Source organism: Molossus molossus, unplaced genomic scaffold (assembly GCF_014108415.1).
Source record: "Molossus molossus isolate mMolMol1 unplaced genomic scaffold, mMolMol1.p scaffold_m16_p_22, whole genome shotgun sequence".
NCBI lineage: Eukaryota > Metazoa > Chordata > Mammalia > Chiroptera > Molossidae > Molossus > Molossus molossus.
Window position 1 is genome coordinate 24988990 of NW_023425358.1, and position 21556 is coordinate 25010545.

Sequence of the window (21556 nt, forward strand, 5' to 3'; positions counted from 1 at the left end):
GTGGAAATGACTGGGCTGAGGGCACTGCCTCATTCATCCCTCTGGGTGCCCACTGGCTTTGAGGACATGGGCCCCAGGACGCTACCACCTTCTCCTCAAGCATCCAGGGAAGGAGAGGGGGACCCACTGAAATCTGTGTCTAGTTGCCTGGAATTGGTGAACACGTTTCTTTCTACCATAGCAGATGAATTTCCACATTTTTTACCCAATCAGCAAAAGAGCAAGATGTTCTTGGGGAGCAACAATCAGAACTGGGACAAGGGATGCATGACGTCCCCTAAGACTTATTTCAGAGCAGTGAGTTTGTTATACTTGGCTGAACTACCACCTTAGCAGCACCCCAAGACTGTAAGGGTCTCCATGAGGATAACAAAATATGGGAAGAATGAGTAGAAGGGCTTTTTTTCCTTGGCCCCTCCCTTCGCTCTTCGGACGTCAGCAAGCATTTAATTGAGCACCTACTATGTGTCAGGCATGGTGCCAGACGCTGGAGTGACAGTGAATAAAGAGCTGACCCCCTGGCCCCCAGGGGGTTTTATGTGGGCTCCGCAGTAAGTACAATAACCAACTGAAGTAGTTCTCACTTGCCAAGGGCCTACTGTGCACCCTGCCACCTCCTGCACCTACGTAACCCAGGGAGGTTGTAACATAATGCCATTGTACAGACCAGGAAATGGAGACTCCAATGACGAAGACACTAGCCCATGTCACACAGCTGCTATGCACACAGTCATGACTTGAACCCAGGTCTGGCTGGGCCAAAGCCTGTGCTCTTACCCACCAGGCTACTCTACCCCTCGGACACCCCTGTTCCTGTCAAACTGAGGCTGGATTGCGGTGCAGAAGATGTGGTCAGGGGAGCAAAGGTCTTACCCCATGTTCCTCTTTCCTCCTCTCCGCTTCACTTCCTCAGACTTGGGGCAGCCATGACCCCCAAGTAAAGCCTGATCATGATGAGCACAAGGCTCCCCAGAGGCCTTGGGGACCCCCTCCCACCCTTAGTTCTGTCAGGGCTCAGACATAATGACAGCTCCAGAGACCAGCAAGTCCAGGTGGCCTCGGAGGTCCCCAAGATCCCACCTGCCCCAGCAGGATGGGGGGAGAGTGGGTTGGCCCTGGGGTCCCCGGGCAGTGCTCCCTTCCTCCCTCGGCCCGGGTTCCCCAGAGGACAGCACCAGCAGGTCACCGGAAAGTCCAGCTCCAAACCCAGGCCCCCTCTCATAGGCCACCTGACGGCCTGGAGAGAATGCAACAGACCCGGGTTCAAATGCCACACGGCCTTGGACACTCACTTGACCTCCTCTTGCCTGAGCTGCCTCATTTCCGGCTGGAAATCACGACCCCTGCCCTCCCGGTAAAGTGTAAGGGGGGTGCACCCAGCAGGCCCCCGGTAAAGGTAGGCAGGATGGTGTCAGATTCCGACGGGATACCCAGGGCTGGAGTGCTCACATGAAAACAAACTTATGGCCCTGGCCGGTTTGGCTCAGTGGTTAGAGCATCAGTCTGCGGTCCAGAGAGACCCGGGTTCGATTCCCGTTAAGGGCACGTACCTCGGTTGCAGTTTGTCTCCGGCCCTGGTTGGGATTGTGTGGGTGGCAGCCACTTTATTCGTCTCGTTCACGTCGATGTTTCTCTCTCTCTCCCTCCTACTCTATCTGAACAAAAAATGGAAAAATGTCCTCGGGTGAGGATAAAATAAATAAATAAATAAATAAAATAAAATAAAATAAAATAAAATAAAAAAGAACAGTAGTGGCTTTTACACTACGCAGAACTCTGAGGGTAAGGGGCGTGGGGGGTAAGCCTTGGTCACCTGGGAACAGCAGAAGAGCAATGGGGGGGGGGGGGAGGTGCGGAGCCTGAGAAGCCAGAGGCACCACCAGGCCGTATGTGTCTCGGGGGAAAGCTAGGACCAGCCCTGCCAGATCCAATGTCCATGCATGTCTCTAAAAACAGCTAAGCTAGAAGCCGCAGTGATGCTGGTGACTCCCCAGACTCACGTCGCAGCTGAGGACAACCGCAATGGAGCGCCTGAAATGTTAACTTAGCAAACAGAGTCCCCAAAGGCAGCGCTTGGAGGTGGCCCTCAGACAAGTGGCCTTAATGGCTGCTTCCGCTTCCAGGACCCGTGTGGGCTGTGCGGGTCGCCCCCAAGTTCTGTTTGCACCCCCCAGCTGCCGGGGCTCCTGTGTGGGGTGCCAGATTCCCCAGGCACCCTCCAGCTGGTCTCTCTCATCTGATGAGACCCAGGGCACGTGCCAGACTTCCCTAGAAGTGCGAGATTCTTCTTTTCACTCATCCCAGAGAGAGCAGGAGCTCCCCGCTCAGTTCTACCATCTGCAGCAGGCAGGGAACAAGTCTGCCTTTGCAGCTTCGAATCCTCCCTCCACCGGATCCCAGGGACAGTCTGATCGCCAGCCGGCCCAGCTGAAGCCTGGCCTTCCTCCCGCAGGGGCTGCACCTTCAAAGGAGATCTCTTTCCTGGCCAGAGAACAAGAGGCCTGGGACAGGGAAGGGAGGTCAGGGATAACCGAGGTGTAGGCCCAGCTAAGTCATACAAGACCAGGGAAGACACAGACCACACAAAGGAAAGAGTTGAATAGACACTGACATGAGTCTGGGGAGTCACCAGCATCACCGCGGCTTCTAGCTTAGCTGTTTTTAGAGGCATACATACACATGACAGTTAACTTTTTATTTATCTTTTTGCCACTGGAATGTGATTCGGTGCAAAACCTGGAACACATGCAGCCTTGCATTTCATAAGAACCACTTTTTTGCATAGAATCTCCAGAACCGCCCCGTGAGATGAGCAGTATTCAGAGAGGGAGACTGAGGCTCAGAGACATTCGGTGTGGTGCCCGCGGTCACTCAGCTGGAAGGGCAGAGACGGGCCTGGAACCTGGGTCTGTTCGGCTTGCAGCGGACACCTGTTTGTTCACATGGTCTGGACTGAGCTTTGATCAAAGTCTCGAGCCACCCCACGCGAGACTTGGCGCGCACACGGCTGCCCATCATGTTCTCTCCAGAACCCCCAGCCCCTAAGACCCTCCATAAGTGCCGCCGAACCAGTGAATGGATCTAGCAGAGGGCCAGGCTGGGAGCTGGCTGGTGCCCGGTCAGGGTCTGAAGGAGGAGGGAGATATGAGACGAAAGGGCCGGATTCCCAGTGGTTCCAGATCCACCCGGGAGAGACCGTGGTCATTAAAAAACAAACGCATGCCCGGCCGGTGTGGCTCAGTGGCTGAGCATCGACCCCTGCACCAAGAGGTCTCTGGTTCGATTCCCGATCAGGGCACATGCCCAGGTTGTGGGCCTGATGCCCACTGGGGGACATGCAGGAGGCAGCCGATTGATATTCTCTCTCATCAATGTTTCTCTCTCTCCCCCTCTCCCTTCCTCTCTCTCTAACATCAATAAAGAAAAAGAAACACTCATGATTAAAATGCAGGATATGCCACTGGCATCTTCTTAAGTGTCCATGTTCATAGTAGCCTTTTTCAAGACACATGACATTTTCTAACGAGGTCCTGAGCTTTGTCCCTACCCCCTGTGCTATCAGAAAGGAGGAAGGCCGAGGGGTTATGTCACTGAGATGAACTGCCACTGGGTCCTTCTCCTAACTGCTCCCTGGAGGTGTGTCCTGGCCATTCTCACCTTTCACTTCCTACCTCTGTGCTAAAGGCCGGAGGGCTAGGCTGGCCCATCCCCACCGCTAACCTGTGGCCTTGGGCAGGCCCAGGCACTTGGGAGGCCTGTCCTCCCAGCCCAGGGGACACCAAAGACAATCTGTGAGCCCTCAGGCCAGCAAAGCCCTCCTCAGGGTCGCCTCACCTCTGTTTCACCAGGGGACATTTCGGGTCCAGTGTATGACCAGCTCCGTCCCTCGTCCCAAGGGGGCAACGTAAAACGTCCTATTCATCCGTTTGCACAGAAGCACGTCTTTCCAGGAAGGTCTGAGTCCACAGTGTGCTTTCCTCAAACGTGGGGCTGAGGTTATACAATAGGGAAGCTGCCACCGGGTTCAGATGGAAGAGCCCACGTGGGGTCCTCGGAGTGACCCCACATGAAAACGACTGGGGTGGGACAGGCAGGGGTCAACGAGGTGCCTGCGGGCCGTGTCCCCGTTGGAAGCAGAAAGGGTGGGCACAGTGGGGAGGTGACGGTGTCAGGGAAGATCCCCGGGCCTCTCCGTTCTTACCCAAACCAGTCACTTTCAGAGTATAACAATAACTACACAACTGCTCCCCTCTGCCAAGCGTTCCCACTTCAAACAGACAGAAGCAGAGCCCTCGGAGGAAGGACTTCCCGAAGCAAACGAAATGGTACGTGATAATGGGATGCCACAGCAAGGGTCACTAGTGAGAACCAAGGTCAGGGGAAGGCGTGGCCATCACTTACACATGGGTTAGACACACCTCGGGGGACACCATATCTGTTATGTCACTGATGTGCCAACAACCCCCACCCCCATCCCGCGGTCCCATCTCTTCTTGGAAGATGAGAAATCTGGGCCCTGAATCTGCTTCCTCCATACCCTTCTCTGTTTCAGCAAAAAGCATGGCCAGCCGCCCCACTGTCCTGGCCAGCAGCCTAGAACCTCCCCTAGTTCCTCTTCTCCCCTCACACCCCTCCCTCGACACTACAGCGGAACCCGATCGTCTCTTCCCCCGCTTATAAAATGTTAGTCTAACTCTGAGGGTAGGAACCACATCATAAATCATCATAAATACTATTAGAAGCAAACAAAAGTCTTGTTTGTGATGGAAGGGACCAGTACCTTAACCCTCCCTGGTTCACTGAGTGTCCACCTCACACCAGACTCAAGGCCCCATCACCTCTGGCCTCCCCGCTTTACCTCCTGCCCCTCCATCCACCCCCCAACCCCCTGCACAACAGCCTGGATAAGCTTTATAAACAGCCCTCCATCCCGTCACGTAGGCCTCCACCGAAAGGGCCCCTCAGCTCTCTACTACAGCCAGAGTGAACCCCAAATACTCTTCCCTGATGCTCGAGGCCCCTACCTTCTCCACGCCCCACCTTGCTCACTCCTGGGCCAGCCATACTGGCTTTAACCCCTCCAAGCCGGTTCCCACCGCAGGGCCTTTGCACATGCTATCCCTGCTGCCTGAAACCCTCTTCCCCCAGATCCCCACACACGAGGCTCCTTTTTTTCCAGATCTCTGTTCAAACACCACACCCTCTCAGAGGCTTTCAAGCCACACCCGCTCCCAGTCTCTGCTGCGTCACTCTGCTTCACTGTCCTCATGCACGGATCAGTGTGCATTGTTTGCACATCTTATGTCTCTCCCACTGGAACGCACGCTCGGCACTGAGGCTCAGTGCCTCGGCCGGTGTGTGGCACGGAGAAGGGGCTCCAGAGGTACATTAAAAGCGAAGTGAACACACAAATGCACAGCTCAAACTCGAGGGGGCTCAGTTTGCGCATCTCTGAAACGGCGGTGGCCGTCCCAGCGCCCACGGGATGGTGAACCCTGATGGACCTGGGCCCAGGAGGTGCTTAACAAATATTTGCTGCTGAAGGCACGCCGGCCAGCAGACAGCAGAAGGAATCTCTTCTCAACCCTCATGGCATGAAACGCACTCAGAAGCCAAAATCCTGCAACTGAGCTACGGCAGGTGAAGGTTAGTGGAGACCACATGTAAGAACACGATTCACTGCACTACCCAGTAGCCATGGCAACTGGAATTTTCAAGTACGGTTCCATCTCGCTTTAACTTTTGACGCAGACATTTCTAAAGAAAATGTTCAGATTTCTTTCTCCAGTGACATTCTACAGAATAGATATCTTCCTTTGCTTCCCGGGGGGGTGCAAAGACAGATGAGTTTCATTTTTAGAAATGAGTCTAATTCTGAGTAGAAACCAAATCATCCTAACAACAAATACTATTAGAAGTTTTGTTTGTAATTAAAGGAGCAATTACTTTAACCTTTAATAGTTCACTTAGTCATGCAACAAACATTCGTTGAATGCCAGTGTGTGCCCCGCCCTCTGCTGGACTCTGAGGGTACAGCAGTGGATGAGACCCGACGAGTCCTGCCTTAGTGGAGCTTGTGGTCCAATGGGACAGCCAGCCAGTGGCGAGGATTAGCAGGAGCAACGTGGTGGAGAAGAAAGGATCACATAGATCCATCATTCCTTGACTGTGTGACCCTGAGCAAGTCACTGCACCTCTCTGAGCCTGTGATAAGATGGCACAACAATACCGCTTGAGGAAGGTGCTGTGTGAACCCAGTGAGGTATGCAGCAAGCACTCAGTACCTACAGAGGAAGAGGAAGCTCGCTCTCCCCAAGGGGCTCCAGAGAAGTTTTCTGGGTGTGAGTTTTCTCCAAAGGAAGCACGTGTCCTACAGCACTGAGGGCGTCACGGGACATCTGGGGTTTCAACTTTTAAAACAAATGTGGGGGAAAGATGAGGGAAGAGGAACCAGGGTTTTAGCCAAGCCATTAGCTAACGAGCCACTCAGCTACCAGGGAACACAAAGCGGGGCCTGGAGCCCTGGGAAGGCCCGGGCGGGGAGCCAGGCCGCACTGGTGTAAACTGGGAGCAGGGGCGTGCTGGGAGACGCCACCGTGGCTCCTCAGCCAACGCGCAGGGCCTGCGGTGCGGCAGCCTCCGAGGCGAAGAGAAACCAGGGCCCCCCGATTGATCGGGACACGCTGGGGCGGAGGGCTCCCGACAGTGGGAAGAAGCACTGGGCAGACCCCGCTGAGGAGCCGCCCGCACACCTGCACGCACACCTGCGCTCCAACAGCTGGCGTGAAGCCCTGGCGCGTGATGGGGCGTTGGAGCGTCAGGCTGGAGCCCAGGCGCAAGGGCTCACTGGTGTCTGAGCACAGGCCACCTGTCCTCCGTTTCCAGCTCCTGCATCTATACCTGCCGTTCTTTATGCCCAAACACCTCCCCTCTCTCCCACCCCCGCCGGCCCCCAGTCCACCTTCAAACCACCGCAAGTCCACGCACAGCTGGGCGTTTCCCCTGAAGGTGCTCACTGCAGCCGTGCTTGCACGGGCTGGACATGACCTACACGTCCCTCTAGAGGGGACTGCTCAGCAAATGACAGTGCAGGGCCAGCTATAATGCCATCAGGGAAAACGAGGTAGGCCTATCGTGCCGACGAGGAACGACCTCGTCGTGATGAGGAAAAGAGCGAGCGGGCACAGGGCACCGCGCACGAGGTCAGGTCTGCGTTGCAGGGGTGTGTGTCTATGGCGGGATGCAGCTACACACACAGATAAGTCTCCCGTGTGCAGAGAATACGTCTGAAAGGAGACCCGTGAAACTGTCCTCCATGTCCGGGGAGGGGACTGCGGGTCGGCGGCAGCAGGGAGACGTATTCTTCTTCGGAATACCGTTTTGCGCTGTTGGAAATGTTTACCGTGACTGTGTGCTACTTTTTCAATTGAACAAAATAAATCACTTACTTTTTAAGTTTAGACATCACCTGTGTTACATTTCCTCCTCTTAAAAGGGAACCTGATTCCCTTCCAGGGTGTGGAGACATTCCAGGTGTCCTACCACCCGACCTGCGCCCACGTAGGTGGGTGTCACCATCCCCTGGGGCCACACCTCTGCGTCTGCTCTGAGCACCTGGTACTGCACGGGTACCCAGAGGACCAAACGACACCATTAACACCCACGTACCTACTTCCGTCCTCTTAAGAGCTTTCTATCTGTACCCAGTTACTACTGATTACGCCCCGACTTCTCCGCACCAGTTTGCACCCAGCTTCTCGCTGAGCTGAATCAACCCTGGCTGAGCGGAGTCTGGCCCAGAGCCCTGCCCAGGCCCCGTCCTGGCTGGGGCACCCCTCCCCCAGGTCTGGAGTGCTGGCTGCTACAGCTCACAGCCCCCGTCTCCCACAGCAGACCCGGCCCGTGCAGGAAAAGCTGCCCAGCGGCGCCAAGGTGGGTTCATGCTGTGGTCACCCTCTGGACTTCTCCGGGATCGGAGAGTTGAGCTCTGCTCTCTCTGACCCCACAGCCCTGACGCTGTGCCTGCTGCTCAAGTGTGAGGGGTTAAGGGCCCGGCGGCGTGAGAGCAAGGGGATGCTAGGGCCTGGCTCTGAGGGCAACATTCCCCAGGCTGCGCTTGCAGGCTGCTTAGCGGTTCCAAAATAGAACCGCCAGCATGGTCAGGAAGGGGGGTCCCTGGGGGGTACTGTTCCAGGGTCCGGCCGTGCTGGGGCTTGGCGTGGCGCCTTGGTCCCACTCAGGGCCAGCCCAGCATGAAAAGAACATGGGAAGCCGCTCTGGGCAGGTCTTGAGGGTTTCCTGTCCAACCGAGCAGACCAAACAACAGGAAAAGTCTGCAGTGGGGCCCGGCGGGCAAGGGGCAAACCAAGAAGGGCAAGGTCCTCCCAGCACGGCTTCCCTCCTCAGTCCATTCTCAGGCAGCGCGAGACGCATGCGCTGAGCACCTGCTGCGTGTCTGGCCCTGTATTAGAGCCTGAGTGAAGAAATCAACATGCCACAGGCCCTCCCCTCCGAAAGTCATTCATTCATTCATGTATTCCATTCAGTATACATTTATTGAGCACCTACTGTATGCCAAGCACTGTTCTAGGAAATGTTGACACAAATGAGACATGTTCCCCACCCTCAAAAAACGGTACCTTTCATTAACTCATTCCTTCATGCATTCAATTTAACATTTAATGAGCACCTAGTATGTGCAAGACTTTATGCTGAGAACTGGAGACAGAGGTGAAACGAACGAGGTCCCTGGTGGTAAGAAGTTGCATTTACTCAGCCATTCTTTCACTCCCTCTTCCTTCATCCGGTTCTGTAAGCACTTGGTGAGCTCGTGCTGTGTGCCCGGCCCTCTGCTAGGCACTGTGGGCATACACGTGAAGCAGGGGACACCTGGCCGCGAGCTGACTTTAGCGGCCCCTTCACCCAGTCAGCCTGGCACTCACTGATGGAGTGGATGGTGTCAGGCACTAGGTTATGTGCCAAGGACACACACATCTAGTCAGTGGACATTTATTGCACGCCTCCTGTATGCCAAGGACACGGGTGTGCATAAGAGAGAATCTCCACCCTTGAAGAGCCAGCCTTCCTTCATCATTGACGGGTGCAGCTCACCAAACATCTATTAGGCACCCGCCACATGTCAGTCCCTGGGGAAGCAGAAGAATGCACCCCAGACCTGGCCCTGGAGGAACAGAAAGACCAGCGCACCCAGGGTTGAGGGATGCCTCGGTTCCTCTGTCAGGACCACGAGGCCTAACTGGTGGTTCCTCAGAATCTCAGGGACAGGTGGTTGGGAAACCTGCCACGCACCCTTCCCAAAGAACTGCAGAGTCGTGGGAGGGTGGGGACACTCGGCACACGGGGAGACAGGGACTGCTCACAATAAACACCGAAGGGAGGAACTGGTGAGTGAGGAGGAGAGGACTCAGACAGCTAAGTGAGAATTTTCAAGAACTCAAGGAATAGTCTACGTTTGGAGGAGGAAGGGGGAAGAGAATCAGCCCACAACTTCCGACTGTGGCATGTTCAACACAGAACTGTCAGCAGCCCTGTGGATTTTGCTAGGTTCCTCCGGTCTTTGGGGCCAAGATGCTTGTCCAAAAACCAACAGGCTTTGAATCCATCATCTCACGGGGCTGTGGTTCATCCACGTGAAGCCCTTGGCACACTGCCTGGCACACAGGAGGCTCAGTAAATGTTACCTCTATCCCTTTCTTTTCCGTCTGGCCCTGATGGTTCAAATCGGCTGCATGTTCTTTGACACTCCTCCCACTGAGGGGCGGGCCCATCCCCTCCCCTTGCACCTGAGGGCCTTGTGACTGCATCAGACAGCAGGAGTGGCCCCATGTGACTTCCACAGCTGTGTCCATCGGACAGGGAGATGCAGACCTGCCATCTCGGCCACAACACTTGCGCTGGGCGCCCTGAGCCGCCACGCTGTGGGGAAGCCCAGGCTGCAGCAGCAGCCACATGTCGTTGCTGGGTCAAAGCCCAGAGAAGCCCGGCCTCCGAGTCACCACAGGTACCAGACAGCTGAGTAAAGAAGCCTCTGGATGACTCCAACCCCCAGTCATTCGAGGTCCCAGCTGACACCCCAAATACCATGGAGCAGTGTCCATTGAGCCCTGCCCGATTGACTGACCCACTGAATGCTCTGCGTGTACAAGAATGGTTGGCGTACTCCCGTGTGGTTTGGGGTAGCTCCTTGTGACAACTGACACCTGCCTCCCTGTGTCCCTGGCCGACCCAATCGGGAGGACCCGCGAAACTGGAAAGCAAGTTCATAAACTGTAGTCTGTGCACAGGGGCCCCTGGCGCCCTCACTCAGGACACAGAACCCGCCTAACGCTGCAGCCCTGTAACCGGTTAGCCTAGAAGACTGCCGGCTCCCGGAGCTGCCCTGAGCTCACGTGGCAGGTCGCCCCTTTGTCCCCAAGACGGGACTTAGGTCACCCTCTGGAGGCACGGACTGGCAGACAAAGGTTGCTTTCACTGGGCTGTTCTCGGCAAACACAGGCAGGCGGTCTGGGGTAGGACAGGCAGCAGGTGGCCCCTGACACGCATCCCCCGCCCCAGGAAGGTGGCCAACGGGCAGGGTGGGGCCCAGATAAGCTGGACAGTACTGGGGGCCTAGCAAGGACCTTCCGTCCCCCTCTGGGCCTTTTCCAATCACACCTCAAACAAATAACAGGGAATAGTCCAGACAGAAAATGGGGAACTATTTCATAAATTCAATCGAATGTGAAAGGTTTGAAAAAAGTCATCCCCAGAATTAAAGTCAAATGATAAACATAAATCAACACAGTGTGGGCTCCAAGGCCAGACAGCACGGGAGCAAACCCCAGCTCCACCAGCTGCGTGATCTTCCGTGAGTGACTCGACCTCTCTCTCTGCCTCAGTTTCGTCATCTGTAAAATGGGGACGATAGCAGCATCTCTGTCCCAGGACTGCTCTGAGGACAAAATGAAGCATTGTAAAGTGCTTTGCCTAGTGCCTGGCTGATGTGGGCTGAGTTGTGTTTCCCCAAAATTTAAGGGTTGCAGCTCTATTCCCAGCACCTCAGAATGAGACTGTATTTGGAGAGAGGCCCTGTTAAAGAGATGAGTAAGTAAAATGAGGCCGTTAGGGTGGGCCCTTATCCAACGTGCTTGGTGTCCTTACAAGAGGAGGACATTTGGACAGAGAGAGACACTGGGGTGTGTGCCCGCTGGGGCAAGGCCATTGAGGACAGTGAGAAGGTGCCCCCTGCGCCAAGCAGAGGCCTCGGGAGAAACCAGACCTGCCGACATCTTGATCTTGGACGTCGAGCTTCCAGACTGAGAGGAAATGATTTTCCGTGATATTTTGCTAGGGCAGCCCTAGCGACAATGCACGCTAGCACGCAGGGGGAGGTGAGTAAGGTCCTATTGCTGTTATTTATGACATCTATAACTGTGAAACACTATTATGCTAACATCAACGTGCTTATATTTTATTAACATAAGTATGTTTGATACCAAATATATATATATTTTTTATCCTCACCCGAGGACATTTTTCCATTTTTTTGTTCAGATAGAGCAGGAAGGAGAGAGAGAGAGAGAAACATCTATGTGAAAGAGAAACATCGATGTGAAAGGGACACATCGAGTGGCTGCCACCCGCATGACCCAACCAGGGCCGGGGACAAACTGCAACCGAGGTACATGCCCCTAGCGGGAACCGAACCCGGATCTCTCTGGACCACAGGCCAACGCTCTAACCGCTGAGCCAAACCGGCCAGGGCTGATACCAAATATTAATAGAGTCCTGGCCGGTTTGGCTCAGCAGTTAGAGCATCGGCCCGCAGTCCAGAGAGACCCGGGTTCGGTTGCCGCTAAGGGCACATACTTCGGTTGCAGTTTGTCCCCGGCCCCGGTTAGGGTCGTGTGGGTGACAACCACTCGATGTGTCTCTCTCATGTCGATGTTTTTCTCTCTCTCTTCTTCCCTCTCTCCCTCCTGCTCTATCTGAAGATAAATACAAAAATGTCCTCGGTGAAGATAAAAACAAACAAACCAACATAAAAACCCCGAAATATTAATAGAGCCTTAAACAGATTATCATTGTCCCTCTTTATCTAAGAATCTCTACATAAAAAAACATCAGGTATTCTTAAAAAAAAAGTAAAGAGCTTTTTTTTCCCCAATTTTTTAAAGTTTACTTTTCTAGTACAGTTGAACATGGTAAAGAGTTTTCTTAAGCAATTCAGATCAAATTCCTTGACAACCCTCTCATTTGTGCATTACTTCACATTCATTGAGGAAATATTTACGTTGTGTCTTTGGGGTCCAAACAAGGCACCCTCAATTCTCCTACCTCTCCCAGAACTGTCAGCCTCTGCACACTCTGCTCCTGTCCCCTGGGTGCCCCGCCCACCTTGTCTTCCTCGGGCTTTAGGTCCCAGCTCAGGGTCTAGCCCAGAGCAGGCACTCAGTCTACATGCACAGTAAGCCAACTCTGAGACGAGCCAAGGAGTGCATTTCAAAGTCGGAGATGTTGAACCCAGAGAGGGGCACTGACTGGCCCAAGGTCACACAGCCAGGGCCAGGAGGCAGTATTCTGGCTCGTAATTCAGTCCTGCTAGCCCAGGTGGCCTCCCTGCCCATCAGGTCTGCCTCAAACATGAAACATTGTTTGTCTGCCTCAAACATGAAACTATGTGTTCATTCGGCTTGAAACTCCCACAGCCAAGTCCCTGCTCAGCTCTGGAAAGTCCCTTCGGCCACCAGTGACCAAACTAAGGGGCAGAACAGGCATCGGCCTGCATCCAACATTTCACTCCTCCATTGCTAATGGTCTGAAAACACACTTGCTACCAAAAAAATAAAAAATTGGTGCAGCTTCTCTCCACGCATGAACATCCTAGGATTTAGCAAAACTCCCTCCCCAGCATTTACACTCCATGCCACACCCCTCCTGATTTGGGCTTTTCCAGCTGGAATAACCAGAGGCCAGGACTGGCCGGGCTTATCCCGCCAAGACTAAGCTTGGTGGCGACCTGCTCTGGGGGCTCCTCAGCCTTCCCTGGCCTGGAAACCTGAGGGACAGCGAGACCACGGGCTCCAGCATGCAAAGCTCCGCCCCATCAACCCAGTCTGACACCTCCCCGCTGTGCGAACGAACTTGGGCAAGTCAGGTTTCCCTTAGTGTTCCCATGTGTAAAACGGGGACCATCAGAGCGCCTGCCTCCATGGAGGGTTACACGGGCTCAGGTGTGTAAGGGGTGTGGCTCTGCCTCTGCTTTCAAAAGGCAGCCACTGAGCAAGGCCACTTGTTGGGACAGGAGCGCCCTCTAGTGTCTGGATCTGGAAATCACTGCCTGGGAGGCGGCCAAGCCAACGCCTTGCATCAAGATAATAAAGACACTTGGGAAGAAATGTAAAAAGATAACAGCTCCCATTCATTTAGTGCCTACCGTGTGCCCTGTACGCTTCCTACTGTTCTCCACAATGAGATGCTGACATAATCCCCGTTTGAAATGGAAGGGGGATATCTCATTCCTGGATGAGAAAACTGAGGCTCAGAGACATGAAGCCGCCTGCTCAAGGTCACATTGCAGGACAGGCTGGATTCGCACCCAGGTCTGTGTGACCCCAAAGCTCCATTCTTTACTGGAGCCCTGGACTTGGGAGACTGTGCACTGTCAAAGACCTTAAGGAGAATCCGGTCCAGTATTTCATTGTGCCAACAGAGAAACTGAGGACTAGCAACTGCCTCAGGGTCACACGGCAATTACGCCCCAGACTCCTGGCTCCCAGGAGTGTGTTGCCCACATGCCCGCCCCTCTGGAGGTCCTACCCTGTGTTTAGCATTCCCTCCGGCAGTCACAGGATTGGCATGTCCCCTCTCTAAGCCCTGGAATGTCTGAAACTCAGCAGCAGCTCCTTTTGGGCAGAAAGGGCTGCCAACTTGAAAGACCTCCCTCCGAGAGCAGGGTTCGTTCAGCCCATCGGCAGGAAGTTCCCAGTGGCGGGGAGGGCGCCGCCAGCATCACAGGGCTCTCTCTCCAGTCCATGTCCAGGCACCTGCAGGCTGACACGGGCAGTGGCCGAGGGAAGAGCTGGCGACTGTCACAGTGAAGGACATGCCGAGGACAACCGGTCTTGGTCGAGCTGAATTCTCATGAACCCTACAGTGGAGGTTAGTGGGGCCTGCCCATGCTTCGAAGACTCGAAGCGCCTCCTCCTGGGGGCTCAGACGGGCCAGGGAAAGGGGTGAAGAACCTCATGACGTGGGCCTGGTGCGTTCCTCCCCACGGCAGGCCCTCTGACGCCCCTGCCCAAGCATCCCAACGACCTTCCCCTCACACAGACAGGAGGGCGAGGCTGGGAAAGGGCAGGGGCGTGATCCCATGGTGTGCTGACGGACGTTTCAAACTCAGCAAGTCCAAAGCCGAATCCTGACCGGCCCCCAAGACCCTCTCCCCGCGAAGCCTTCCTCACGGAAGTCAGCCCAAGAACCTCGGGGTCTTCACTCCTCTCCTCTTTCTCTCCCACCCCTCATCCAACCCAGCAGGACATCCTATGGGCCAAGCTCCAGAACAGATGCAGAATCCACCCACATCTCGCCACCTCCCCTGTGCCCGGGGTCTGAGCCACCGGGACAAGCTTCGTGGCCCCTCACTGGTCTGTCTCCCTGACCCTGCCTCTGTCCTGCCGCCGCCTGTTCCCTGCACCTTCTGAGCACAAGGCGAAGTCCTGTGAGTGGCTCCCAGGCCCTCCGTGACCTTGCTGGCAGCTCCCTGCCCCTCGTTCACTCTGCTGCGGCCTCCTGGCCTCCTCCCGGTTCCTCCAAGTGCCTGTGCCGCTCCGGCCTCGGCCGGGCCTGTGCAATGGCCCATCCCTCCCCCGCTAACGTCTGTGTGCAAATGTCACCTGCGCAGGGAGGCCTCCCCCCGGGCCCTGCCCATCCCAGCGCTCCATCCTGAGCCTTCCTTTTTTTTTTTTAAATCCTCACCCAAGGATATGTGTTTTTTTTTAATTAATTTTTTTATCCTCACACGAGGATATTTTTGCATTTATCTTCAGATAGAGCAGGAGCAAGAAAGAAAGGAAGAGAGAGAGAAACATTGACATGAGAGAGACACATCGAGTGGTCGCCACCCACATGACCCCAACCGGGCCCAGGGACAAATCATAACCAAAGTACAGGCCCTTAGCGGGAACCGAACCCAGGTCTCTCTGGTCCGCGGGCCGACACTCTAACCGCTGAGCCCAACCAGCCAGGGCTAATTAATTTTTATGGTTTGTTTTTTTTAATCTTCACCCGAGGATATGTTTTATTTTCTTTTTCAATTAATTTTTAAAGAGAGAGAAAGGGAAAGAAACAAGGATGTAAGAGAGAAACATCGATCAGTTGCCTCCCGTATGTGCCTTGACCGGGAATTGAACCCACAACCTTTTGGTGCAAGGGATGATGCTCCAACCACCCAGCCAGGGCCCTCCTGGGCCTTCTTACCTGCTTCCTTCCTTCCTTCCACAGCCTCCTGACATACTAGACGGTGTTCTTATGTCCCGTGTCCACTGCTGACTGCCCGAACCCCGCTACAATGCCAGTCCCGAGGCAGAGATCTCTGGCCATCTTGCCCACCGCTGTGTCCTAAGCATGTAGAACAGGGCCTGGCACACGCGTTCAGCTGAAGCAAACCGAGGGGCCGTTACACGTCTACCCTGGCATCAGCCGTGCGCGGGCTTTGTTCGCCCTGCCTCGCGGAGCCCTCAGGAAGTCGCCCGATGGAGATGCTGTCTTTACCCCCATTCCACAGAGGGCAGGCCGACCTCCTGAGAGGTGCCGAGATCCGCCCGGGGCCCCACGCTCCATTAGAAGTGGCTCGGTGGGGCTCAGAAGCCAGGGGGCCTGATGCCAAGACCCTGTCCTCCACCCTCCACCGGGTTTAAAAAGGCACCCACAACTCAGGTCAGATGGGAACATCTCGTGACGCAAGCTGTCCTGTGACCCAAACCTCAGCCCAACTGAATGGCACAAAAATAGCCAGTTCTAAGCCAAACCAGAGCCTCAGCACAGACTGAAGGCACCAAGACCTGAGACTCAGGAGCTAGTAATAAAAATAACAGCCAGTGCGTCACGCTCAAGCTCACAGCCATTGCAGTCCCCACAGCACCTTCGACAGACGGGGTCCTCTGGGTGGTCCATCAGCCCACCTACTATGTGACAGGCACTGTGGCAGGGGCTGGGGACGAGGCGGTGGGCGGGACAGACAACCTCCTTGCCTGGGGGAAGCTGTGTGCTGTAACCAAGCACATCAGCTTCGGTGCCGGACTTCCCAAGTTCAAATCCCAGACCCCCCTGGCGGGCTGGTTATCAGGTGGGTACATCCTCGTGGAGTTTCGGCTTTCTCATCTGTAGAACGATGACACTACCCACCTCTCGGGTGTTGTGAGGCTTAGCCCTGATGCCACATGTGCTCAGAGGGAAGGAGAACAGTACACACTGTTGTCTCAAGACTTATTATCATTCCCGGAGGTGACGACAGCCTGGGTGGCGGAGGAGCTGAGTAAACAGTCCGCCTAACCACACGGAGGCATTTGGACACTTCCATCAGGACCAAGCTGGCCACGGGGTCGAGCGCAGGGAGATGGAGAACAAAGGGCTTCCCCAGCATCCCGTGGACACGGAGCCGTCGCACCACAGGCCCGGGAAGTCCGGGGGGGACGTGTCTCCGAGTCCAGCCTGCGTCAGGATGCTGATGCCCCTTTCATCCAAGCTCATCCTCGGCACAACCCTGTGTGACTGACGCTCAGAACCATGACGTGACCCATTTCAACGCAGCTGGGATTCTCACCAGCGCTCTCTCCCTCCGAGCCCAGCTCGGCCCCGGGCAGTCTCCCTCCATAACCCTCTTCCCTGCAAAGCTGGACCTGAATAAACACCTTTCCCGCAGGCTGGCAAGTTGCCTCCGCCCGTGGGCCTCGGTTTCCCCATCTGAGAAACCAGACCAGGCTCACAATGAAGGAGTTAAAAGGACACAGAGGGAGACCCAGGCTCACATACAGGCTCCGACACTTCCTGGCTGGGGGACCTTAGGTGAGCTGCTTCACCTGTCTGGTTCCCTAAATGCAACATGGGGATAATCAGATCTACCCGGAGGGGTCTCGTGAGGATGTGACGAGACGTCCCTGAAAGGCACCAGCCAGGCCCAGGATGTCCAAGTGCTCAGCAGGGATGGCGGCGGTGACGGCGGCCGCTATTGTTACTACCACTACGGCTGTAATTGACAACCGCGAGCAGCCAGCTTGATGCCCGAGCCCCAGCAAGGCCACCGCCGCTGGGACCTTCTGGCTAGGTTATCTCAGCAACAAAGGAGATTAAGTAACTCAAACAGCCATGGCAGCGGCCGCCACCAGCTACAATTACTAATGATTTGAAAAAGAAACTCAATCTCCCTCCCCCACGTCCCAGCTGATGCCGGGCCATCAAACATCATGTCTGCAAGGCCTTTCCAAACGGGCAGGCGTTCCTGCATCAGCGGGCTCGCACGCAGAGAGGTGCGTGCCCGGCCACGTTCGTTCCCTCGCGCGCCGTCACTGAGACCCTGCCACGGGTGAGGCTCGGAGACGGAACACGCCATGGGATCCAGACTGGATCCTGACACAGAAAAAGGACATTAGTGGCGAAATGGGAATCAAACGGCGTTTCTCAGCCTTGGCGCTCCTGACATTTTGGGCCAGGTCATTCTTTGGGGTGGCGTTGGGGGCGTGCAGGGGGCGGTCCTGCGCATTGTAGGGTGTTTAGCGTCATCCCCAGCCTCCATCCGATACATGCCAGGAGCATCCTCCATACCCTAGCTGTGACAATCAGATGACCAGACATGGCCAAATGTCCCCTGAAGGTCTCTCCTGGATTAGAACCACTGGAATGAAGTCTGGAGTTTAGTCCATAGTATCGCGCCCGCAGCGATACCTTGGTTACAGTAAGGGGCTGACATGAAGGGAAGCTGGGGGAAGGGTATACTGGAACTTCCTCTACTATCCTTGTTACTTTCCTATAAATCTAAAGTATTCCAAAATGAAGTCTTATTTACACCGTTAGGGTAATGGGGGCACTGTCTAGACACAGGTGTCAGGGAAGGCCTCGGCGACGAGGAGACACTGAGCAGAAAAGCTGAGCGATGAGGAAGGCCCGGGGCTGAACGAATGACAGGTGAATGCACATTCCCCACCACGCGAAGCTACAGCCAGGAGGGGAGAGCCACCCACCTCCCCCTGGACTGTGCAATAGCTCGTGATCAGCTGGTCACACTCAGTCTGCCGGTGGCTCCCTGGAACAGAGGATGAGCTCACGTTTGCTGGGGAGCAACTTCCCGGTTTCACAGGGCGGGTCCCAAGCAGACAATGAGGAAAGCAGCCTGGCCCCACTCTGCAGGTGACGAAGCAGAGGCCTGGAGAGGTGAGGTGGCCTGCCCGAGGCCACCCAGCTCTGCTGTGATCCGAAGCCTGCGGGTCTTCCACATTCCCAAGCTTCCTCGGGAGCCCAGCAAGCAAGAGCTCCCGGCTTAGCATTCCCGGCGCTGGGCTCATCCTGCTGCACACGTGCTGGGCTAGGCAGGGGCGTGGGGGCGGGGACCCTGCAGGCAGGTTGCAAACCAGCAGCCAGCCCGCTCGCCCCTCCACAGTCCAGGACGTCATCACCCACAGGAGGCGGGCGACTGAGCAGCAACCTCGCCTGGCCTCACACCTGAGAAAGACCTTCTAAAGCGCCTCACCCCACCCTCATGGTTCAGATGGGGAGACTGAGGCTCAGAGAAGCAAAGATGTGTCAAGGTCACAGACAGAGGGGGGGCAAAGCCGGGCGAGAGGAGCTGTGTCTCCGTCCACCCCCAAAGCTACCCCTGCGGGGCTGAGCGCTTCCTCCACCTCCCGCCTCCCACCGGCCTGGCTGAGTGCACGCGGCTCCCAGGGACCACCATGAGCACGCGATGGGTGTGCGCTTTCTCACACCCAGCCCAGCCCTTCGCACGCGGTTCCCTCTGCCCACCACACCCTCCCCGGCCCTACCATAGCATCACTTGCCAGCTCCTACATATCCCACTGCTCGGCTTCCTCAGGGGGTGCTCCCGGAGTCCCACCCCGGACGAGCCCATGTCCAGCGCCCACACCGAGCTCCCAGTTTCTGGGGAGGGCAGGCTGTACCTCAGGCACCTCTGCACCTCGGATCTGACACCTTTTCTGACGTGTGTGTATTTTTTCCAACACCCCCAAGCAGTGCTCTGACACCAGCGGGGTGTCTGTCCTACCACTGAACTCGCTTCTGACACCCTCCATCTGAACTCAGTGTCAGAGCCCACAGTTTAGGGGCTCAGTCCTACCAGCCTGCCTGCCCACACCCTCCAGACGCCAGTGGCCACTCCAGGTTGTCACCTGTACTTCTGACCGACTGGCCAGAAATCAAGTTCCCATGACCCCTCCCTCCTTGGGTTCCATTAATTTGCTAGGGCAGCTCACAGAACTCAGAGAAACATGTTCCTTTCCTAGATGACCGGTTGATGATAAAAGGATATAACTCAGGCCCTGGCCGGTTTGGCTCAGCGGTTTGAGTGTCGGCCCGTGGACCAAAGAGTCCCGGGTTCGGTTCCTGCTAAGGGCACATGCCTCGGTTGCAGTTCGTCCCCAGCCCTGGTCGGGGTCGCGTGGGAGGCAACCAGTAGATGTGTCTCTCTCCCATCGATGTCTCTCTCTCTCCCACTCTATTTGAAGATAAATGGAAAAATATCCTCGGGTGAGGATTAAAAAAAAAGGATATAACTCAGGAATAGCCGGAGAAAGACGTGCCCAGGGCAAGTAGGTAGGAAGGGGCGAGGCACGTCCCTGCTGGGAGCTCCCTCCCCCTGAATCTCCATGTTCACCAGCCCAGAACCTCCAGAGCCCCGTCCTTCCAGGCTTCATTATGCAGGCGCGGTCGATTCAATCACGGCCACTGGGACGGAGTCAGCCTCCAGCCTCTCCCCATCCCAGAGGGCAGGGTGGGGGTGGGAGTGGGGGTGGGGGACTACAAGATCCCACCCTCTGATCACCTGGCTATTTTCCCTGGCACCTGGCACCCACCCTCAGATGCTCCCCTCCTGAACTCGGGTGTGGCTGGAAGGGGTTGTTATGATGTCATGATACCTCTCTGACCACGCAGGAAGTGCCGAAGACTTCAGTGGTTCCCGAGGTTGTTGGGCACAGAGAGGTCTGTGCCTGACAGGGGGCAGAGAGCAAATATGCATTTCTTCATTTTTTTAAAAGAATAGTTTATTGATTTCTTTTTTTTTTTTTAGAGAGACAGGAAGGGAGAGGGAGAGAGACAAACATCCATGTGACAGAGAAACATGGATCCGCTGCCTCCTGCACACCCCCTGCTGGGAATCGGGGATGGAGCCCCGAACCCAGGCATGTGGCCTCCACATTTCGGTGCACAGGAGGACGCCCAACCACTGTCACAGCCTCCCTAACCCAAGCCCAGAGCCTGACACACAGCTGGGCACAAGGAGACCCCGAGAGCCCGGGGGCAGCAGAATCCCAAACACGGTGACTGTGGGCAACTGACTGTCTCCCTCGTGCTCTTCAGGGTGCTCTGAGTTTCCTACCATGTCCACTGATTGTTTTTGTAATTAAAAAAAGACATAAAATGAGCCCTGGCCAGGGCGCTCAGTGGGTAGAGCATTAGCCCGTGCACCAGAGGCCATGGTTTGATTCCAGCCAAGGGCACACACCTGGGTTGCAGGTTTGATCCCGGGCCCTGGTTGGGACGCATGCCGGAGGCATCCAATCGATACGTCTCTCTCACATCGATGTTTCTCTCTCTCTCCCCTCCCCCTCCCTTCCACTGTCTCTGAAAATCAATGGACAAAGTATCCTCCAGATTAACAACAACAAAAACACCGAAGTCAATGTATGTCACCTTCAGCTATAATAAGACAGTGTCCGAAGGCCAATAATCCCCGGACGTGGACCAGGAGGGGCTCCTGTTTTCCAGCTGCTCCAGGGGTTCGGGAGGGAGGGCCGGCTCAAAGTGGCTGAAGGACTGCGTCTCGTAAAACTGTATTTTTAGGGTGTCTGGCAAATTCCCTGGGTGAGAAGGCATCCAAAGTATTTGCAAACACTCAGCAGAAGGAAAAATAATACTTTGCAAGATTTTCCCCTTTTGGGTGTTCTCGACCCAGTAGCAAATGTCCCAGAAGACTGAGACCCCCCCTCTGATCACGGAGCCCTGATGAAGGCCATCTAAACCATCGTGACCTACTGCCCACACGGCGGCACTATCACAGAGGAGGAAGCGAGCCCAGAGAGGAGAAGCGACTAGCCCAGGGACACACAGCAGGTCAGTCTCAGAGTCCAAACGAGATTTGGAAAGCACGTCAAACCCCGACAAGCACTTCAGCTGGCGGTTCCTGCCTCTGGCGTCTTGCCAGGAAAAGTCGGGGGTTTTCTGTTATATAGGGGAGAAGGCGCAATGCGGGGATTTCCACTTCTCACTCCTGCTTCAGCCCATTGAAAGAAAACCCAAGTCTATTCTTCTCATCTCCTAAAAGAGGGGC

General features: G+C 55.5%; 1 protein-coding gene across 2 annotated transcripts in view; it reads right to left on the reverse strand.

Annotated features, from left to right (window-relative positions):
* Positions 1-21556, reverse strand: part of KIAA1671 (KIAA1671 ortholog) — a 130968-nt gene that overhangs the window by 70270 nt on the left and 39142 nt on the right. The window lies entirely within an intron of this gene.